Source organism: Symsagittifera roscoffensis, chromosome 4, assembly GCF_963678635.1.
Source record: "Symsagittifera roscoffensis chromosome 4, txSymRosc1.1, whole genome shotgun sequence".
Taxonomy (NCBI): domain Eukaryota; kingdom Metazoa; phylum Xenacoelomorpha; order Acoela; family Convolutidae; genus Symsagittifera; species Symsagittifera roscoffensis.
The window spans coordinates 68,333,523-68,357,611 of record NC_087065.1 but is presented as its reverse complement, the minus strand read 5'-3'; the positions used below and the strand labels follow the sequence as shown (position 1 = coordinate 68,357,611).

The 24,089-nt window shown below is 35.6% G+C and overlaps 1 protein-coding gene across 5 annotated transcripts in view; it reads right to left on the bottom strand.

Annotated features, from left to right (window-relative positions):
* Positions 1-24,089, bottom strand: part of LOC134843550 (histamine H2 receptor-like) — an 80,222-nt gene that overhangs the window by 36,655 nt on the left and 19,478 nt on the right. The window contains exon 1 of one of the 5 annotated variants that reach the window (XM_063859661.1): positions 17,216-17,490. The exons of 2 other annotated variants lie outside the window; for them this stretch is intronic. The gene's annotated coding sequence lies outside the window, so the exon portion shown is untranslated. 2 more of the 5 variants (XM_063859662.1, XM_063859660.1) reach the window with 2 other exon arrangements.

Here is a 24,089-nt window from a genome sequence, read left to right as displayed (position 1 = left end):
AGTTTTTGTCCAAAAAACTAGTTGAAACGTCGAAAATTGTCTGGAGGAAGACAAGACCCCAAGAAAACATATTTCTTCAAAAACTGGAACATGAACATCGCCAACTATTTCGCTTAATTTCAATTCGGAAAAATTGATGGGCGCGGGATAATAATTCGTCTTAGGCTTTCAGCATCAAGTATAAAGTCTTCAAAGCGTGTAACAAGCAATCTACATAAACTCAAAGAGCGTTTAGGGTTAGGAACAGTTAGATTCTAAGTTCGATCACCACACTATAAATTTTTCTCAGAACTTGGTTCAAATAAAAACAATTTCACAACAAGCATGTACATTCCCCACTTGCTTGGAATTTCGAGTTAGCGGGGATATAAAGTGGCTGCGCAAAAATTACAAAATTTTCTCACACTGCTGATTTAGGAAAACTTGCTCGATAATTCAAGTTTTAAGAAATTGGAAATGAAATTTTTCGTTTTGTCTATTTTTCATAGTATTTTTTTCAAGGAGCGATTGAATTAGATGCACGGACAAGCTACAACATCGTTATAATTGTAGTTGAAATTAAATCGGAGGTCACCCTCTGGTGTACTTGACTAATTGAAAATGAAAACTCAAAAATATTCAGAAAAGTCTTTCGCGACAATTTTTTATTTGTTTTGGTATCTGATCCTAAAATTGCTTTCCTTTGAGCTGTCAAAGAGGAGAAAAAAATTTCACCTGGCTGGTAGTTCTGTACATCTTCAGGAATTTCAAGAAAAGTGTGTTCATCTCATATCGAAACAAACAGCGCAGAGGCGGATCTGTTTGAAAAAACAGTCAAAAAAAGCCGTTTTTGGGCACTTTTTGAAAAATGTTGACAAAAAAATAGCGTTTTTTTGGCGCGCGCTCCACCTCAAAGTTAGTATATATTGGCGCCAAAGGCGCTTTTAGAAAAATTTTAGGGTCGGTTGGCCAAAAAGGGATTTCTGAAAAAGTATCAAAGGGGGGACCCTTTGGGTCGGCAGGGGGTCGAATCCCTGAGGGGGGGCGTCCGCCCCCCCGCCCCCCCCCCGCCCCCCCCCCTAAATCCGCCCCTGAAACAGCGGAAAATTTTTACTTCTGGGTTACGTGTCTGGAGTGAGCTTGTGAGTTTGAGTTTTTTGTTTTTTGCTTTTTTTTTGAAATTTTTGATTTTTTTTCTTCAATTTTTAATGATTGCTTCAACTCAATTTGAATCTAGTGACTATTTTTTGATGAGCTGACTTCCAGCATTCTGAACGGGTGTCAAATTTAGGGCGCCAATTTTAATTAGATGGTAACAACAGTACTAACAAAAACATTTATTTAGTGATTAGTTTTCAAACCCCAACCTTTTTTACGGGCTATATAATAAAATAGCAAACTTTTGAGCTTGAAATATTAGTTCCTCCAAAAACTTAAAATTTTTCTTGTTATTGTTTTTTTCAGGAGTGTGAAAATTTGCTTAAGAAAACCATTACTATCGCACTATTGCTTACACAAACAATCTTCGTACCCAGCGGTTTTTTATAGAAGATCTAAAATTCTTTATTTTTTATATGAGTTGATTCTCAGTGCTGATTTTCGTTATTTCAGATCTTGATAAGATCTTGAAAAAAACTGGATCTAAAATTAGATCTGAAATAACCAATTCCCGAAATATCCGCGGGTTAACTTAACATTTCACAACCGACTTCAGATCTGAAACAGTTTATTTCAGATCTGATTTAGAACATTTACTGGGTATCGGCCATCAACTACTTCGAAAGTTGGAAAAAGCATAAATATTCCGCACTTTCTCGAATGTCGGAACAATGTAACTGCGCGATAGTTTAATCAGTATTTAGTCGGAGTTTGAATCTTTTCAGTGCAAAATTTTTAATGTTTTGTATGGGTCATTTTTAAAATTATCATAAATGTATAGAAAAAATTGCATTAGAATTTTTTCTATAAATTTGTGTTCAGATCAGGATCGTCGATATTTTCATTGTGATACGGAATGATTGCGTCAATATTTCCTTTTTCGATCCCCAAGTTTTCTTGAGTGAGCCACCCAAAGGATAGTTGTTGCTTCATTTATTTGTCAGATCAATAAAAAACATTGCTGAATATTGCATGAAACGATTGAATCAGCCACCCGGTTTTTCATTTTTTCCTTTTGATTTTGTTTCGCAATCAAATAATATTCGCAGATGTTTCAAGTGGGTCTCTAAATGTTGAATCTGTCAAAATGTTCATCACGCGTGGCTGAAGAGGCGTTCTGTGTCCCCTCATACTTAAGAATTGAATACTTTTGTTTGCCATGAGGATCAATCGCTGTGAGCAGTCTTTTTCTCATATAATCTCTGCTACACGCAAAACCTATTGCTCATTATTTGATCTTGCTTACAGGAACAGATAAATCAATGAAAAGCTTAGTTTTTTTAAAAAAAAATAGAGCTGGAACATTCAGCAAAAAATTTAAGTTTCATCCTGTTATGAACCATTTTTTCGTGTCAGGTAATCTTCATCATTTTTTTATTTAATAAAAATAAAGATCACGGAAGTTATCTGTAAGTTAATTTTGTCAGCTTGTTCTACTTCTCGCAAATTCTGATTGATAACTTTGGGTTTTTACTGTACCAAAAAATGCAACAATGACAGTTGCATCAAAGTGCATTAGCAATTGAAGAAATTGAAATTGAAACAAAACAAAATATTGGTATAAAAAAATGAAGTTATATAACAATAGCGATAACTTTATAAAAAACAGCTAGCGATACCAATTGATAAAATCAAAAAGATTGATACAAGAATGATTTTTTGCAAAGCAATTAGGCAAAACTTCTACATAAGTTGGCTATTTATAAAAAATGTGTAGTAGAGGCAGATATTAAGCATGAAAAATTTGTTAATGAACGGCTGTACGAAGAAGTATAAAAACAATGTTTACTCTTTCTCGTTTCACCTGCCACAATATCATTAAAATATCATAGACTGATGCTGCTTTAAATCAAAGTGAGATTTCCCTCAGTTTGAGTAGGGAAAAAGATGTTATAAAATCCAGATATTGAATTAGATATGATAAATATATAGATAGAATAAAGTAACAAATAAATGATTATCGAATCCAGAATTGAATGTATAGTTTTAAAGGTATAATGTTTTCTGACTTGAATTCACACTTAAGGCTCTCGCAAGTGACCGCTTCCAAAACTCAAGTGACAAACGAATTGGCTGGTGAGATTTGTCCTTGAATCAATTTACTGCACTATAAGTAAATAAATAAGATATAGTTAGATAAGACAGTACATAAGTAAATAGAATATAATGAGGTACCGAAGGTCGCCTCATGACACTTCCCCCTCTAGAAAAAATTTATCTTAGTATAAATTTTGGATCAGGCAGGAAGATGAGAGAAAATAAGCACCGGAATGGGTAAGAGATAACCTAGTCAATAGGCTAGTATGGCAGAGTTTACAAAGTTTTTAAAGTTTATCATGCTCTTCCGATCTCGTTTTCTTAAACGGAGTAATTTGCTCCTTAGTCCTAGGAAACGGCACTTTCCGAACAATGGGGGTGAATGGCGTAGTAACTTGGCTGGCGAGTGGCGTAGCAGTTTGATCAGCGTTGTGTCGTTGTGACGAAAACTCCGCAGGGTCCGATTCAGTTACACTCTTAACTGAATGGCGAAGAGGATCTCCGTAAAACCTCGTTGGTTTCTTAGACCGATTAGATGACCGAAACTCGCTTGAAGATTGAGAGGTATGATTGTCAACCTCCGTGTTGCCAGTATATGCAGAATCTTCTGTCGCAGTCTGAGGGACCTTGTCTGAAGTCTGTTGCAGATCCTGGGGTGGTGTTACCGCCCCTGAAGTAGATGTTAAGCCAGGGTGAGTTGAAGGATCGACAATCGGAGTGGTTGAAGTAGCGATCACGGGAGCCAATCCTTGAGGCGTTGAAACCGGTGCCTCCACTAATTCGAGCTGGGGGCCAGTGATCAATGAGTCCTCGCTCGACGACTCTGCTGTTAAGTCAATCACCTTACCCTTCGAAGGTTCAATTGACTGCCTTGTAGCTGAAGTGGTAGCTGGTTGAGATTGAGGCCGAGGAGTAATTCGTCGTTGCAAACGTTCTCCCACTGTGCCAGGCGTAGCTGAAATCTTAGGGAGATTAAAATTATGTCTTAGGCTTATGTGATTTTTCCGATAAACTTTTCCTTTGTCGGTAATGTAAGTATGATCCGTAACACGAGTAATCTTGATTTTTGCTAATTTGAACAGAGGCTTTCCCGAATTTCGATCAAGGACTTTCCGAAAGATTTTGACTCTTAGAGGATCTTGTAAAACTAATTTTTCTAATTTACGTGTTTTTGAGAGTCTTTTAGGCCTCGAAGAGGACGACACGTTCAATCTCTGTGAATGCGAGAGTGCTGGAGCTGACGTATCACGGGCGTTGTCGTAGAAGCGTAGGGTTCCCTTTGTGATCCCTGTCTTGAGCGAGTTTGCAAGGTCGCTATTACGAGCCGCCAATTCACGGAGAAGATTCTGGCCTTGCTGTGGGGGCACATTTCGTTTCCACTGCTTCCAGGTGTTAGCTGCTTTTGCAAGGTTCTCCAGGGCTTTATACGGTTGACTATCCGCGATACGCTCACCCACGCCAAAGAGTGGCTTGAACTTAAGTGGGATTTCTGGGCTGTGTGAGGATCCTCTGGGTACCACTTTAGCCCTATCGCGGCTGTAATCCTGGCTTGACCGTTGCTCCGGGGTTAGGAGGTTCCTTTCAAGTCCTTGCGCTGAAGTAGGGGAATGAACAACATTATCACGTGCTAATGAAAACTCAGTATTAGGTTTCCTCCCAAAGTGTAACTCAAACGGAGATACTTTTAACGTAGAATGCTTAGTTTTTCGAATATCGTCGATAATTTGTTGTAAAGTTGACTTCAGATTAGTAAAATTAGGAGCTAAATTTTCTGTTCCTAACTTCCGTTTTATGGTCTGGATCGATCTCTCCACCAGCCCACAACTCCGATGATCCCCCACCGCTGTGAGGATGTGTTTAATACCTCTCATTTTGCAAAATTCTTTAACGACGTCAGAATGAAAACCAGATCCGTGATCCGTCCTAATGCTTTCTGGTATGCCATGATTACGAATATATGATCGCAAAAATTTGACTATTTTTTTCGCACTGGTTGATTTAGTTAACATCACCGAGGGAAATTTAGAAAAACGATCTATAGCGACTAAAATGTAGATTTTCCCCTTCTTATCATCTACCAACGGACCCGCGAAATCAAGTTGCAATTCTTGATTCGGGGCTGACAAAGTTGGTAACGGCTTAGCTGAGTTATAGGTCGCAGAAGTTTTGATGTTCTTACCAAAAAGAGTACACTCCGGGCACTTTTCGCAAACGTTGACAATTTGGCGGTTAAGAAATGGCCACCAAATATATTCCGATGCGTCCATCATGGCTGCTTGGCCTGGGTGCGATCGATGCAGTCGGGTCAGGATAGCACTACGTAACTGTTCGGGAATGGCTAGTTTGTTGTCTATCAGTACACAGTTGTTTACTACCGCCGCTTTTGTCCAGAATTGGGCCATGTAGGTCCCCAGTTTGTTAAAGGATTGTACATCCTTATTAATTATTGCAGTCCTCATCGGTCCGAGGAACGGGTCTTCCCCTGTCAGTTCTCCCAGCAGATCCACATCAAATAGTCCTGGCAATCCGACCACCTTCTTCTTGTCCTGAGTAACTAGCGGTTTGTGGTTGTTGATAGCATTAATCCCCATTCGAAGTACATTTCCTCTTCTGGCCCGCCTTGTCAACCGCTGCCTCCGACACTTATCCAGGAACTGAGTGAGGGCCTTTTGCGTAGTCTGTCCTCTAGTGACCACGAATCGTTCTCGAGAATGTCGCAGTCGGGCAATGTTCCGGGAACGTATTTGATCAATACGGCTTGGGCGATCCAGAGGGCGAATTGTAGACATCTTAGGTCTTATTTGACTGGAGGTGCGAAAGTTAGGGGAACTTGTAGAAAAGTTCTCGACAAAATTAAGGAGATTTGTTTGTTCAACCGTAGTATTTACAAAGTCAACAGTATTAGTAGAGTTATTTAGAGTAGAGTTAAGAGTAGTATTTTGAGAGAGATTATTTGAAGTATCCATATCGTAACTGATTTTTAAGTTGTAAGGTCGGGGACAATGAGTTTGAGCCAAAACTTTTGGTTTAGCGTATCTCATTTGCATACTGTGCTGTGATTGGTCGAGAGTACCAGAGCATGAAACGTCGACCTCTCGCGGCGATGTTAAATGCTCACGTTTTTGCATACGAGAATATGATTGGCTGGTTGACTGAGAGCATGAACTGACGCCCTCTAGTGGCGAGAAGTAACGATGATTAATTTGCATATCCTTTTGGGATTGGTTGACAGATTGAGTACAGTTTGTGACGCCCTCGTGCGGCGACGAACTGAACTGTTTAAAACAGTATGATTGGTCAGATGAATCGAACGTTGATTGGTCTGTTGTATGAGTTAAGAGGTAGCTAATGTTGCCTCCAATTTCACCAAGCGATCTGATTGGTCGGAACTCGTTATACTGTGAAATATGCCCCACCGGCACTATTTGAGGTTTAGACCGAGTACTAATCGAATTTAAAGCATTATGAAAAGCTTGAATAGATTTAATGACGAATAATTCGTCATGCGACGATGGCAACGGTGCTTCAAAAGTCGGGTATCTAGACAAATAGTCGACAATGCCTAGAGAAGAACCGGGTATATGTTCAATGTGATAATCGAACGGAATGAGGCGGTCCGCCCAGCGAGAGAGTCGTGACTGATAAGATTTTTTACCATACGTTTCATTGAGGGCGGAAATGATGGCCTTATGATCGGTCAGAATAACAAATCGTGTACCAAGTAAATAGGTACGGAAATGCTCGCACGACCATACAATAGCCAGAAGCTCTAACTCATTGGTACTATACTTGATTTCCGCGGAGTTTAGAAACCTAGAAGCAAACGCAATCGGGGCCCAAACATTTGGCTCGACTTCTTGTTCCAAACAGGCCCCCAGCCCGCTATGACTGGCATCGCATTTAAGACGTGAAGCTTTCGAAGCATCGTAATGAAACAAGTTAGGGATGTTTGCGATGAGGTTTAAGATCTTTTGAAACGCAATAGTTTGCTCTTCCCCCCACAGAAAGGATTTCTTATTCTCCGCTTTTAGCGAAGCTCTAAATGCGACTGTGTATTTGTGCAAATCCGGTATGAAGCGTTGGAGATGATTGAGTGTACCCATAAACGATCTTAACTGTTTAAGAGTTTTGGGTGGCAACAGGGATTTGATTGCCTCTATTTTTGAGAATTTCGGGGCGTAACCGTTTTCATCGATTTCGTACCCTAACCAGACTAGTTTATTAACTGAAAACTCACATTTACTAAGTTTCAACGCCCATCCTTCTTCATCCAATCGACTCATGACTCTTTCGACTAGTACATTATGGTCTTCAACTCTTCCTTTAGTGACAACCAGTATATCATCAAGGTAACATATGACACCCTCTAATCCTTGTAACGTACAGTCCATCGCTTTCTGAAATTCCGTAGGCATGTCCGTCAGTCCGTAGAAACCAGTCTTGAATCGATATGTGCCTGTTGCCTCTCCGCACAAAATACTAAAGTTACAATGACTACTGGTTAGTTCCGATAAAGGTAATTGACTGAAAGCGTATTTAAGGTCAAGAGAAGTAAACCACACCTCCCCAGGTGTGTCTTTAGTTATAATTTGAGCCGCCGAGTCGATCAATTCATGCATATTAGGCATTTGATATTTGTTTTGCCAGATTTGGGCATTCATAGGTTTAGCATTCAGTGCGAGTTTTATAGACCCATCTTTCTTTGCTGTTAGGACTATGGGTGCAATGAAATGATCCGTTGTACACTTTTCTAACTTTTCAATGTGCTTGTCTTTAATCAACTTTTTGATCTCAGCCGTGACCCGATCTTGCAAATGTATAGGGACTTTTCGGCCTTTAACTTGTCTGGGCACCAACGGGTCTTTAAAATTTGTGAATACTTTATGGTTTTTAGACCTCCCCAGTCTGCTGAATACATTAGGGTACCTGTTGACAAAGTGGTTCCTCCAGAATTTTGAGGTCGGATCCAATTCCTCATCTTCCTCGGCGTAACTAACTTCTGCCGGTCTGCGTTGCACCGTTTCAATTCCTAACTTCTCATGAAGGTTCAAACCAAGTAAATTTCGGGTACGATTTTCGGAAACCAAGAAACACGCCTTATCAATCTTCCATCCCTTCGATGCAATAGGGATTTCCAGAGAACCAAACAGTTTAATTGGTTTCTTGTTATAATCGACATAAATAACATCTAAAGGATGTCTCGCGATGTCCTTAAATTTAATGTTGGGGATCCGCTTCATGAGTATATCCGCCGTCTTCTTGTTTAAAAAGGATACGGGACTTCCAGTGTCCACCGTGGAATAGAAAAAGGAGTTGCCGGATCGTAACTGAATGCTGAGGCTTCTTGGTTGTCCTCCCGCTGTCTTTAGAAGCTCCACATTGTTAATCTGCACAACGTCTACTGCCATGACCCCATATTCCGGCTCGCTGTCACCGTTTACGTCAATTAGATTACACTCTTGATCTGTAGGCGTCTCGTCGTTTTGTATCATGTTAACGCGTCGTCTCGTAGTGTTACACACCTTCGCAAAATGACCCTTCTTTTTGCAAGCATTACAAGTAGCTTCTCGAGCCGGGCATGACCGGCGATGTTCCAAAGAAAACGGGTTGCCACAAAAATAGCATGGTTTGTTTTGATTTTGTCGTTGGTTAGGACGAGATACACCACCTCCCCGGCTGCTATTTCCTTGATTCTTAAATTGTTGTACTGACGAAGTTGGTTCCTGTTTGACTCGAATAGAGTTTGTAGAATTGAAAGTAGCGTTATTATGCGGGAGCAATTTCTGAAATTGTTCTGATGTTTTAGCCCCTTTCTCGTTTTCCAAAGCCAGTTGTAGAGTATCATCAAGATTAGCTTTTGCTCTGATTAGTTGCCTCTGAACTTCCACATCGCGAATGCGGCCAATGAACAAATCTTTCAATGTTGCTCTTTCCTGATCGATCGGCCAGTTACATAACGCGGTTTGAGCGCTAAGTCGGGCATAGAATGACGAGAATGAGTCATTATCCTGCATGAATATAGTATTGTATAGCTTAATCCTTTCGACTGTGTAGTCACGCTCTGCCTTGAAGACATCCTCACAACACTTATGAAAATCTCTGAACGAGCTAGTATTGAGATCCAAATGAGGGTAGGAATCCAAAAATCGTTTTTTCCCCTCGTTTCCCAGAGCGAAGAAAAGTCGCGATTTCAACCGCGCCTCTGCCTCATGGTAACACCAGTTATTTCCAATGCGAGGTCCTTTTCGTCTCCTGTCTTGATTGTACTCGTCGATTCTTCTATTAGCTGCTGCAATACGGAGGTTCCTATTGGCCAACTCTGCGGCATTTTCATCTGCACTCGGTGCTTCGGGCTTTGGGTAAGGTTCATCCACTAACTCTGCTGGGGCAACTAGTACCTCCCCCGGTGAGATGTTATCTTTGAGACTCACCGCCAAAAAAAATTGTCCCACCCACGTCTCCCAAATGAAAGGTGGGTTAACCGATGTTCTTGCCCAAAAGGGTGGTATTCCGAGTAGGTCAGTCCTGTCTTCATTCACAGGAACTGCTGGCTGCGCCATGAGATTTCCCTCAGTTTGAGTAGGGAAAAAGATGTTATAAAATCCAGATATTGAATTAGATATGATAAATATATAGATAGAATAAAGTAACAAATAAATGATTATCGAATCCAGAATTGAATGTATAGTTTTAAAGGTATAATGTTTTCTGACTTGAATTCACACTTAAGGCTCTCGCAAGTGACCGCTTCCAAAACTCAAGTGACAAACGAATTGGCTGGTGAGATTTGTCCTTGAATCAATTTACTGCACTATAAGTAAATAAATAAGATATAGTTAGATAAGACAGTACATAAGTAAATAGAATATAATGAGGTACCGAAGGTCGCCTCATGACACAAAGAAAACTATACTGCTTGTATCAAGGCAAAATTTTGACTAATCGGAATGCCTGTTAAGGTCTATGGAGTAGTGTTTGCTTTCAAAATTGGTCGACCTACAAAAAAAATCGACAAAGTTTTTACACTTTTATTTTCGAAAAATTGCCGCCCCCTAGAAAAATTCTGCGCATGCCATTCATACAATATTTAGAGTTTTAGTCAGATTTTTCTTCAAAAATCACCTTACACGCTTTGAGGACAAAAAACAAAACTGGACATTTTGCAGATTGCAAAGTTTGTAATTGATCAAGTAGCATGTCTTATTTCAGTTTTGAATTATATCTCAGAGGGATTATATCTCCGCTTACTCGTTAAGAGTTCTATATCTAACGCGCGTTATTTATCCCAAATTGGTTGAATGGGCAGTCCTCAAACCCGCAAACACAATTAACCACAGGTAAAATAAATATTGAGTATGAGCTCAAGACATTTCTTTTCGAATGATATAAAAAATGTTCTGTAAAAAATGGCAAGTGAATTTATAGAGAAATTGGACTGGAAAAAACACCCGAGCTTAAATAATTCGAACATCAGAAAAGTAACTCAAGTCAAAAAGTGTAAATATTCCGAACTTTATCCCGTCTTGAAAAGCTTCAGGTCAATACATCATGTCATTTCCAGTTATATGTATCGTTGGCCCTAAATTTGAATGATGAAAAAATATATATACCATAAAACAAAATTCAACGTTTTTGGTACTCTTAACCAATAACCATAACACAACATTTTTCATTTTTTGAACCCCCGAAGTTCTCTTTTCCGGTGAGGTTTTTGTAGCAGAGGTTTTGGAAACATTGTAAATTCATACTCACCCGTTCTTTGATCAATTTTACGTTTTCAAGTTTTATCTAAAATTTATTCTTCAATTTATGATTTGCTCAAATATTTCAAAAACCGAAAAGGTACAAATTGTTAGTCGGAGAAATGACTACTAACACAATTTGGAACGGAATATCACTTTTGAGGCTATTTTTCACCACAATAGAAAAACTACCGGTCCTTTGGTAGTCAAGTTTTTTTTTCTATTTGTAGGAGTAAATGTTAATTGTTTTGCGCACAGCGAAATGTATTGGAACAAGATCAAAGTTTTGTGCAAGTTTTCTGGAAAGTCTTTTCTTGAAAGAAAAAGAAATTATGTTGATAAATTTTCAATTTTTTTACTCACATTTTCATTAGCAGCTAGGTAAATACGTGCAGGAGCAAAGGCTGTAGTAAGCAGAGAGTTAAGAACTACGAAACAATCAGAGGTTGGAACAATCAGACTTTTAATTCATGGACCAAAGTAAAAATCAATAATCAGCATTGTGAAAATGAACCACTCTTAGCAGTGTGAATTAAAATGAGCGTTCAGGGGTGATTCCAAACTTTGCCGAAAGTTGCAATAAAAAGGAAGAAAATGAAGTAAATGTCAAATTTTGCAGCCTCAAGTATTGAATGGTCAATAACAGTTTATTAAATTCTACTCAAGTAGTTTTGAATTTGAAAAAAAAATGAATATAAAAAAGCAAAGTTGAAAATTTAACATAAAAACTAACTTGATCAACGAGAAAAACGAAAAAGGAAGCTTCATACGTGACGTCAATCCGTCAAAAAATCAATTTAATTTCAAGTATCATACTCTGTTTTTACTATGTCACCTACAAAGTAGAGCTTTTGGGTGTAAAGCAATAAATGTGCTTTAGAGTCCAGTTAAAATATGCCCCAAGCTCGAATTGGCAATTTGAAGAAGAACATTAAAATACAGATGTCTGAAGAAGTTCATCGAGAAAACTATTTTGAAATTATACAGAATTTCTCGTCAATTTGGATAATTATTGGAGTTTCGACTAAGTATAGTCAGGTCAAAATCAAATCTTAATACTATAACTAATTGTAAAACTGTTTCTTAACTGTAATTGTTAATTTATAAATGCACTTTCTTACTGTAAGTAGAATTGGCTGAAAATAACGGAAAAACACAAAATAAATGATGTTCTATTTGTCTGCAAGTATTCATTCATGTTGAATTTCTAACCTATCACGGTTCATTCCGACTATAAAATAAGATATACGTTTGAAGATTTAACCAATTTTAAGCCACAATCTTGACAGGAGAGCGCATATTTGAGCTTTAAAAGGCGGACCATAAATCTAGGACGGTTCAAAGAATGAAATTTCTGATGAAAAAAACATGGGACAATCTAGCACCGCAAGCTGAGCATGAAATAGCGATTAACTTTTTTTGATGTGGTGCTATAAGCATAAGCCGCATATTAGCATGTTGAAATAATCTTGCATATATTTACGCGAAAAAAAAAACAAATTGTACTATACGCGTTTGAGTTAACAGGGGTGATCTACTAGTTATTAAACGGGTGAGCTGGGTTTTCAAAAACTTTTTGTTAACCGTTTTTTTGGTCGACCGTTAAAACTTTCCGTGCTAAAAGTGATGACACATGGATTTTTTGAAAATAGCATTAATTCGCTTTTAGGGAGAATTTAGGATTGGCCGGGCAAAAAATCTTCACCCACACGACGAAATCACAACACACAGCTGTTGAGTCATAAAATTAGTTTTCACCAAAATCAGCACAATATCATTTCACACTTAATATGGCTGAAAAGTAACTAACATTAGAAAATTAGCGAGTCTCTAGCTTAAATCGATGAATAAACGACTTACTTGTCCAAAATTTTATCTGTCAAAAAGCAAAAAATCTGAAAAACTTCAAACTTTCATGCTCATAAATTGTTTTAAAACACTGGCGACTAGCATCGATGCTAAAATAACTTTTTTGCGACTTTGTCTTTGATTTACCATAGATTTAAAATGAACATTTTCTTTTTCTTCGGCGCTGATACTTTTATGGCACTTTGATGAACGCAAAAGTTGTATAATTGTCAACATCGGATTTTAAAATAAAACAATCGAGGAGAAAATGGTGGATTTGGCTTGAAGTGCAAATAGTAAAAGGCAAGCAGCAGTACCGAGGAGGAGTTGAAGTATGTAGAACCCGCCCGGTCCAAAGTCACACTTATATTACCACAAGTATTTTTTGTAATTTTCACATTCTTCTTTTTCTGTACGAGAAAAACAGGGGGAAAATAAGTTTTTGTTGCTTTCTACACCAAATGAAGCTCGCGAAAGTTCAACTAACCCACAAAAAAAATTGATTTTTTCTTGTTTGTTATTTAGAATGCCTGCAAAATTTCGAAAAAAAACATCATTTTTTGCCAAAAAAAATTAACTCAAGTGAATTGCTATTACTGCTAAATTCAAGTTAAGCAAGCCCAAACTTTGAAAATTATCCGCCATGTTTTGTATGATTTTAAGGCCATGATAATTTTGATTATATTCCAGCTTATTTCCATTAGCACTATAATACAGTTAATTCTTCTTGTAGTTAATTTGAATTCTTCTAATTAAGTCTGAAAATTTCTCTCTTTTTTTCTTCCAATTTCTCTGCATAATTGTAACCGACGACGGAATTTATTTGCTTTGAGCAATATTTTATTCAAACTACCTCCGTCTTTTTAGAAAAGCGTTTTGGCAAAATCTTTTTTTATGTGAAAGATATCAATCCTCTGATTACAAAATTATAACAATATTACATTTTAAATTATTTATCACAAATTTGAGAAATGGAATTAGGGACTACTTTGGCCAAATTGGGATAATTAAAGCCATGTTTTTTTGGCCTAACTGAAAAGCCCCGTGGAGTTCTGCTAGCAGCAGCTTTTAGCACAATTCGCAAAAAATGGCTTAGAGAGCAGAAAAATTGCAGAATGAATTATAGAGCTGTGAATAATTTGACGTAAAGAGCAAAATTAAGGAACAAAATTTCGGCCAAAGATCGTAGTACATCAAAACCAAACAAAAAATCATGCAAAACACAATGTAAAAAAAACTTGTCTGTCAAACATTTTTGCTCATATGAAAATTCTGTCAAAATTTCATATGACAGAAAAAAGTAGAATAATTTTTGTGAAGCAGCAAAATTTTGACATTAAAAAAAAAATTTCAATGGGCCTGGTAGCGTATGACATGTGGTGAATTAGTTAAATTCAGAAAAAAATACGTCATCAACTAGAGATTTATATTTAAAAAAATTCAAAAACTTTTTTGTTTTAGTGTTTTTAAAAAAAAAACGTTATCAAAGTTTAAATCTAAATTCATTTTAAAAACAGTCGGACAATTCAAGGCTTCGCCTTGATACAACAATCTTGTTTATCTTTTAAATCTTGTTTTTCAGGTCAATGCATGAATATTGAGAGCACCAAGAGCGAATAGAAAAAAAATCGAACGAAAACTATTTAATTTCAAAAAGGCAAAACAAAAAATCTGGCTGGATTTTTGAAATAGTGTTAACTACAAGCTTGGTATAAAGACTCTGTGGTTTTTAAATTTTAAAATTTTGCTATGAAAATTGAATCTTTTTCCACAAAAACAGTATAAAACAAATTTTCAAATTTTTTTATCCCATGACTATACATATACGTTTTCCCCTTCAACTTAAAATGAGTACATGTTGGCATGGGCAGAATCAATAAAAAAACTTTTTCAAAACGAAAATTTCTGCCCTGGAAACAAAATTTGTCAAAAACCGGAGGATTCACTAAATATATTTTTAGTGTCGAATGAATTATTTTGAAACGGGATAAGCTATATTTTTTTTCTAATGAATGTTTGATTGCAAGTGTTAGCTACCCGTTTTTTGTATAATGTTTTTTTCTGTTCATGTTTTGAACAAGTCATATATAAAATGTGTTAAAACAGTAATTACGGGTTTTATCAGATAGAGTTTGTCTGCAACTTGAAAAAAATAAAAACAAATTTTTCGAAAACACTACTTCTCAACTTGAAAAAATTTTGAAAAGTGAAGTTAAAAATTTTGGTTTTTTCCTCTTTCCCTCCCATTTTCAAAACTGGAGAAGGGCAATGATTTTTTGCTGCGAAGTAAGTCCTAAATAAAACAATACATTTTTTGAAAGTAGGGTTATCGCTGTTAAATATACTCTGTTTTATACAGACATTTCCTTCTGAAATACGATACGTATATTAGGCTAGCTCAATATTGTTTGTGTTTTCGATTTTTTGATTTTCTCATTTTTGTTCTGATTTTCGGAGAAATTGGAATAATTATGCTTGGTGAGGTTTTTTTATTTAGTCAATTTTCGGTGATTGAAATAAAAATTTTGCTAAAAAAATTATACTCCTTTGAATGTATCGACTCCTCAAAATCAATTTTAAAAAAATGCTTTACCTCCAATCAATTTTTTGAAAACTATGGGAGTTTAAAAGTTGCCAATTTAGCCAATTTCTGGACTAAGCTATGCGCGCTTGATGATTTTAGCACAACCAAATTGCTCCAATTTTAATTGACGCTATTTAATTGGTCTTGTTAGGTTTGTGAGACGCAAATTTTCGAAATTGATCGATGATATTGTCCAAAATTTATAGTTTTTCAAGTTTTTATTCCCAAACCTATTCGATATGGATTAAGGAAGAAGTGTGCTAATTACTCACAAAAAAGCATTAGAGTTTAAATACCCAAAAGTTTGTTTCCAGTGTGAAAAACTATGACAAAACCTGATGAAAGTACCGCGTTTAGTTAAGCTAATAAGAACAGTATAAAAAATCAGTCTGCAAAAAAAATACAAAGTATTGTATGCGCGCATTTGTCTGAGCTAAATATGCATATAAGGAGCGCAAGAATAACACGACTGCTCGTATCAGAGCAACTTGAATGTTCCGACTGTCCTTTTAGTCTTCTCGAATAGTTTCTGGTGAATGAAATTTGACTAACTATGAATTTTCGACTGAAAATATCATTTATAAGTGATACATTTGAGTAAATTTTGGAACAAACAAGGCCAATTAGCTTGCTTTATTTAAATTTAAATGATTTAGCTAAGGATAACTTGACACGCATAAGTAATTATAGCTTTTCACCATCAAAGTATCTAACACGCAGCTCAGTTGGACTCGTTTCATCTTTTTTCAGATTAATTTCGCGTCAGGTTCGATGCCCCACAAAGATCTAGGAATCGATCAACTTAGTGGGCAAACAATCTTTTAGAAATAAGAAAGAAAAACTCAAACATATATATTAGAAAGCCGGAACAACAAGACTGCTTGTATCATGGCAAAACTTGGAATGTTCAACCGCCTTTTAAGGTCAATGGAGTAGTGTTTGTTTTGAAAAAAAGTTATTATTAAAAAAAATTAGAATTTTTGCAAACCATATCCCCACACGATATAGAACATAGAAATGATATTTCTCATAGCAAAACTTTTAGTCCAAAGAATAACTTGCCTAGTTCAATTTGTAACAAGTTGTAAGACAAAATAAACCTCCACTTAGTTGAAATTTCGTAACATTTTTCAAACTTGGGCAACGAATGTTTTTTATTTTAAAATGATTCAGAAATTCGTCACTAGTCGCTAATTAAAAAATCGATTTTTGTCCGTAGAAGAAAAAACCACTCCGAGCACAAATATTTCGTCGCTGTCTTTGAAAATCGGATAAGAAATTTAGATGATTTTATGGATGATCTTAAGCGGCAGGATTTAAATAGATAAAAATACCCAGAAGAGAGGTAGATAATGCTTAATTGTTTGAAAACTCATTCTATTGAGAATTTGTGGCAAAAAATTAGTGGAAAAGGTTTACCCGTGAAATAAATTGAGGAAGAAAAGAAAACGGAAAATGCTGCTCAATCTATGTGTGACACGCATAATTTAGATTTTTAAAGTCAGAAAAATTAATACGAATTTGTAATTTTTGTAAGTTTTACTCGCAAATGCATAATACTAAACAAATCCTTTTTCTGAGATAGTGCAGTTTTTAATCTAAAGTTGAGTTAAAAAGCCGACTTTTTTTTGAATAAACATATAATTTATTCAATTCAAATAAGGTGATAAAATTTTGGAAGACCAGCTTACCTTTTGCAGACTTCAGACTTAACTGGATTTGTATTTACGGCTATTCAATGGGCAAACCCGACCAAAAATTTGTTCAGCCCAATTGTTGAATTACTTGACTTAAAACAAACCAGAAAGTATTCGCCATAACTTTTATGACATAAGATTTTACGATAAAACTTTGAACCTCAGGGTACCTTTTAATTTTCCAACGATTGATTCCAATTTTTGTCCCCTATTAAAATAAGAATGCTTTTGTGATCGTTTCAGAATTGAGTGTTAAGTTTCGAATATTCTGGTATCAAAACCAGGTTTTTGGATTTTGGCTAGCAGCGTGGAGACAGGTAAAGAAAATGGCTCGCAAAAGCCATAAAATGTCCATTAAAGAGCGTTTTAGTGAGTGTTATAATGCTTATTAGATCCACTTTAACATTCTGAACGAATTAGAGGGACGTCTAATGAGCGGTTTATGTCTTCAAATACAGCTGTAATTCTGATTCTAATTTTGACCGCCACGTCGCAAAAACGGCTTCTGTCATACCAACATACCATCCATGGGAATCGTGCTTGATTTTCCCAAGAACGAAGCTGAGACTTAAAGATTGACAGGTAGGGTTTTGCTCATTCAACCGATATGATTTGTGCCGAAAGAAATGAACACGAAGTTGCATGTTTGTTCATGTATGTTTTGGCTCCAACTTTTGTTTATACACAATAATAAGCTTGCATAACAATAATAAGCCTTAATACTATTTCATAGCAAAACAAAAACTATATGCAAGAAAACTGTATTTATTTGTTATGGAGTCTAAACTCACTCGCGCCCTGATTTTGGGAAAACTTCGTTTTGCTTGAAATAATTTGAAATGGCAATAAATTGTTTCGGGCATTTGTTCAATTTCGGTCTAATGACCGGTAGCCCATCAAATATTTCCTGGTTTTTCGAATTTACGGTTTCATTGTTTTTTAAACAAGTAATTGTCGACGTTTATTTATTTTGATAAGGCTCTACATAATTTCGTATTTGTTTAAATTGACATGAACTTTGGGTTTACTGGGGTTGCTGTTTAAGTCTATATCAAATATGTTGATAAAAAGCTGCCTGCAATAAAATCCAGACCGAGCGTTATAGTTAACAACTTTGAAGTTAAACTGTTTTTATTATTGATAGCTTGAAACTTTTTCCCCTCTTACACTTAATACAAAAAGTTTTAACGTTTTTGGTCGATTATCTTTTAAGCTTATGGAAAAAAATATATTGAATAATGCCTAAGAAATACAATTTCCTGCAGGTTTCAATAGGTTTTAGGCAAAAAAGATCCAAAAATAATACAATGAGAAACTCTGAAATGGCTTAGAAACAACCAAACATTGGAAATCTTAGCAAAAAAAAACGAGTAAAAGCGGTATGAAAGTTGGCGCCCTTTTGGCTGCTATGCGTTAAGATAGCTTGCCAAACTATTGAGGTAGTTTTCGTTTTCGTTCAGCTTCGCATTAAAAATTCAAAAATCTGCTACGAAGTTTTTTGGGCTGAAAAATTTGGGATAAATTGTAGAGAAAGTTTTGATAAAATCGGTTTATTTGTTTTAAATATTGAAAAAATAAAAAAAACTGCTCCTTTATCAATGCGAATAATAAATTTTCCGCTTTTTCTTCAAAAATTGCATAAAATTTTAGTGTTTTATCGGATTTAATTTTTGAAAACCTTCCCCAAACGCTATGTAGTAACCAACTGTGCAATTGATAAAGGTGTAACGATTAAGATCAAATGGCATGCTTCAAAACAACTTGAAACGATTTCGAGGCGGATTAAACCTGAACAGCACGAAACATATCGCGCTTTAATTGCACCAATTTGGTCTAATTGGCACTTTTCATTCACCATCATTTGATTAAGATCACAATTTTTTTTTATATATTACTACTTAGGACGTCAATTCGTTTCAGATGGCATAAAACGCTTTGGTCAAAAAGGGCTAGTGAACAATCAAAATTTGTCTAAAAAAGTACACCGAGCAGTATTATTCCATTTCCTTTTTGAAAAAAGAGACAGCAAGACTGATCATATTAAGGCAAAACCCTGAATGCTCCGACTGCCCTTCAATGTCTCGATCAAAGGTTTTGTAGTTGAAATTTGACAAAATGTTTGAAAAAAATGAAAGAAAAACTCATTTAACATCCACACGCACTCTGCGTAAAGAGCAACAAGACTGCTCGTATATCAAGGTCCAACTACACCTAAAGCCAATTAAAAGGATTTTTTTTGGCTGAATAATTGACAAAAAAATTCAAAAAACAGAAGAAATTTTCAGTATTTTTTTCATTTTATCCCCCTACACGCTATGTAAAATACTAAAGGTGTGTTTATAGTAAAAAACTAAATTGTTTAACTCTAATCAATTTGGAGCGCAGATTTTTTGCTTCTTTCGATTATTATAAGAATGCAGTATATCGCACTTTAAAATCCCAAATTGGCCAAATTAGCAGTTTTCAAACGCCCGTAACGTTACGAAAAACAATCACAGGTAAAATATCTTTTTAGATTTGAGCTGGGGATAATAATATCTCACAGATGGTGAAAAAATTCCGTCAAAAACGCTTAGTTAACAAGTCGAAAATTGACTGAATTAAAAAACCACATCAAGCATAAATATTCCGCATTTTTTTAAAAGTCGGAAGAAGAAGTATATTTTGGGTTTGGAATCGGAATAAAAAAACTGCTTGCCTCATTTTCTTATGAATGATTTAATTCGCCTATTTTATTTGGATAGAGCAAAATATATTGCGCGTGGCAGAATCAAAATATGCGAAATTGGCAGTTTTCAAACCTATACAAGATTGCTCGTATCAGGGCGAAGCCCTGAATGTTCCGACTGCCTTTTGAGGTTTATGGAGTAGTAATAACAAAAAAAATTAAATGTAATAAAACAAAATGAACATTTTTTTTCTCAAAATCCGATTTTTTTAATGAAAAACATCCCCCCACACGCCATATTAAGCACAAAAGGATTGATTTTGCTCCTTGTAACAAATCAATTATGGCAATTAAGCTTCTTTCAACCAATTTAGAACGATTTCTAAGACGGATTAAATATCCGCTTACGCGTTAATAGCGCGAAATATATCGCGCGTTAATTGTCCCAAATTGGCCGAAATGGCAATCTTTAAACCCCATAACTTTACAAAAAATGGTAACAGGTAAAATATATTTTCAAATTTAAGCTCAGGACAACAATAGCTTTCGAAAGATATTAAAAAATGTTGCCAAAAATGGCTAGTTAAAAAGTCGAAATTTGTCTGAAGAAAAAAAAAACCCACCCCGAGCACAAATATTCCGTTACTTTCGTATCGAAAGTCGGAACAATAACATTGCAAAAAGTTTTCGCCAGTGAACACTCTTTGTTCCGACTTTCGATACGAAAGTAACGGAATATTTGTGCTCGGGTGGGTTTTTTTTTCTTCAGACAAATTTCGACTTTTTAACTAGCCATTTTTGACGGAATCTTATTATATCATTCAAAAAGTATTGTTAATTGTTATCCTGAGCTTAAAATTGAAAAGATATTTCACCTGTGACCATTTTTCGTAAAGTTATGAGGGTTTAAAGATTGCCATTTTGGCCATTTTGACCAATTTGGGACAATTAACGCGCGATATAATTCGCACTATTAACGCGTAAGCGGAGATTTAATCCGTCTTAGAAATCGTTCCAAGTTTGTTAAAAGAAGCTTATTTGCCATAATTGGTTTGTTACAAGGAGCGAAATCTATCTTTTTGTACTTTATATGGCGTGTGAGGGATGATTTTCATAAAAAATTTCAAATTTTAGAAAAATTTTTTTTTCATTTTGTTTTATATCATTGAATTTTTTAAATGTTATTACTGCTCCATAAACCTTAAAAGGTCGTCGGAACATTCAGGGCTCCGCCCTGATACGAGCAGTCTAGTTTAAATTTTGAGTTCAAAGCATCAAAATCTTTCAAATAATTATTTTACAAAATACGTCAAAATTGGCTTGTCAAATTGTCTGGAGTAAAAACCACTTGGAGCCCAAATATTCTTTCGTTTTTACAGTGAAATTGTCGAGAAAGATTATGTAAGAGTTTCTCAAAGCAAAATGTTAATGGAATTTCGGATCTGTGAAGAGTTCAGTTTCAGATAAATGAAAATATCAAAATTATTGTTTGGTTTTGCGCAAAATACTTAAGGCTAAACGGCTGGAAATCAAACCAATTGATCTATTAATCATGTAAACTTCATACCCCTAAACTGGTCTGGGGGCGATTGTTCTTATGGTTCAAATGAGTCGACTTTTGAAATGTGAGGTATCATAAAGCTGATCTTGTTGAAGCTAAAACATGAAAAATTGGTCCCTTCCTGGACAAAAAATTTTGAATTAAAACTCAATCATAATACATAAATCATATTGACTAAACTATATCGAAATAAATATCGACACTTAAACACTACTTTTAATTAAAGCTAATTGGAGTGAATTTTGCTTTGGAACTTTATAGCAGAAATGGAATAGTACTTCGAATATCCATTCAACTAGGCTAAAGTGTTTAGCAAAAACAACGCTTCAATAATTGATCAAACAACTCGGGGAATTAGTTCAGCTCATACCAGACCAGCAGCGCCGAAAGCTAACGTCGGCTCAGTTTCATCGATTAACAAAAAAAACATTGGTTTTAATCGAAAAACAGTCTGGAAATCCGTTACTTCTTAACATTGAGATTTAATCTAAAACAAGACTGCTCGTATCAGGGCGAAGCCCTGAATGTTCCGACTGCCCATTAAGGTTTATGGAGCAGTAATATCATTAAAAAATTAAAAGTAATTAAACAAAATGAATCTTTTTTTTTTCAAAAATTTGAAATTATTTCATAAAAATCATCCCCCCACACGCCGTAAAAAAAGTACAAAAGGATAGATTTCGCTACTTGTAACAAATCAATTATGGCAAATAAGCTTCTTTCAACCAATTTGGAACGATTTCTAAGACCGATTAACTCTCCGCTAACGCGTTAATAGCGCGAAATATATCGCGCGTTAATTGTCCCAAATTGGGCAAAATGGCAATGTTTAAACCCCCATAACTTTACGAAAAATGATCACAGGTGAAATATCTTTTCCAATTTGAGCTCAGGACAACAATACCTTTCGAATGATGTAAAAAAATTCCGTCAAAAATGGCTAGTTAAAAAGTCGAAATTTGTCTGAAGAAAAAAAAACCCACCCCGAGCACAAATATTCCGTTACTTTCGTATCGAAAGTCGGAACAATAACACTGTTATAATGAAGTTTCGTGACCGTCAATCACGCTATGAAAAAATCTAAAAGCTTACCTAAAAATTGGGAAAAAGAGAGTTTTAAGTTTTTTACCGTTGAAAGAACAGTACTAACACTCATAACGCTCAATAAAAAAATTTATGTAGACTTGCTTACATATTTATTGAAAGTACTTGAGAAGTTGAAAAGTTTTCAATCATTCAAAAGGTTTTATCGTCTGTATAAATTCTTCAATAATTTGAATTGAGAAAAAAACAACCAAAAACTCCATATAATAGCGGGAATTGTCACGTACTACCCGCAGTGAGGTTGCATGGATGATAAAAAATTAAAATCAATGTTTGTGGTCAAAAGCGTTGGCATTATAATTGATCATAATTACACTTCGGGACCACGCTATCGATTATAATCCATTAGAATGGATTATAATGGAATATAAACTCTATAATTTTTTCCTTTCTGTTTTTTTTCCTATCTCTGTAATTTTTTCCTCTATAAAATTCTGCAGCTTTTACTGCATTAGTCACAGCCAACTCGTTTTCTAAACCTAGTCACTTTTTAGTAAACTTTGCTAAACCCTTATTTTGCACCTATCCTCATCAATCACACCCCCTATCTGCGCAACCGCTCCCGCCCTCACCCCACCTAAAGCCGCATCTCGCCTGCCCCTTTCTTCCACCTGCCCCCACCTAACCCCACATACCCCGCCCCACCTACGCCCTATCTCCATTAAAATCCATCAAAATCAATTATGTTTGATGATAATGGATTAAATTGATTTCTTCATTGTTTGTTTAATAGTTACTTTTTATTTCATTTGACTCGATTGTTTTAAATAATTTTGGAGACCGACTATGAAAATCCATTATAATTGATGATTAACCTTGGAACTTCGTCGCAGGTAGCTCAAAATTTCACAACAGTTAGAAAAATTTGCAAATTTGACTCAAATGGCATGACTTTTAGCTAGTTAAGAGCTCTCTGTCGTAAATTTTGGCACGATTGTACTCTCAAGTATTTCCGATTTTCAAAAATTGCGGAACACATACGCTTGGGGTGGTTCTTTTGTTCGTCAAATTTTGGTGTTCTAATTATTTAACTTTATCAAAAACGTTTTATACCCAATTGATACAATCGACTTCTTTATTTCGTATGTTTAATTTTTATGTAGAGGGATCTTTTGTGATTTTGTATTTTAATCAAGATTAGGTTATGATTCGTGATGCGCTAAAACTTCAAATTATTGATCTCAGTATCACTGATTGTTGACAGTAGGTTTCCCAATTGTCAATCTTTTCTGATGGATTGTGTTAATAGCTCACAAATTTTGACTGCAAAAGTGTAAATTTTTACACGTAGCTTCATTTCAAAATTAATTTCTTTTCACGAAGTTTTACTATCGTTTTTCCTTTTTTTAGCATCAATGGGGATGATTCATGTTCTGCCTGGGTTAGCAAACGCAATTATCTAGCATACGAAAACCGGTTCATTTTAAGTTCATTAAATATAGATCAGATAAGCCAATTTTAAGTACTTGCGCTGTTGACTGTTTGTTCCGCAAAATTGGAACTATAAGTTTGTTGTTTTTTCTATCTGAGCGTCCAAACTCAATTTTAAGTATCTATGCGCTCCCAATTATCTGAGAGTTTGAAGTTCTGCAATTCTATCCGTTAATCAATGGATTAGATTTTTGATGATTGCCAAGTTACCCATCTTACAAAAATTGATGGTTTTGGTTTTTCTGCTAATTAGTGTAACTTTGTTTTGGCATAACCGTTT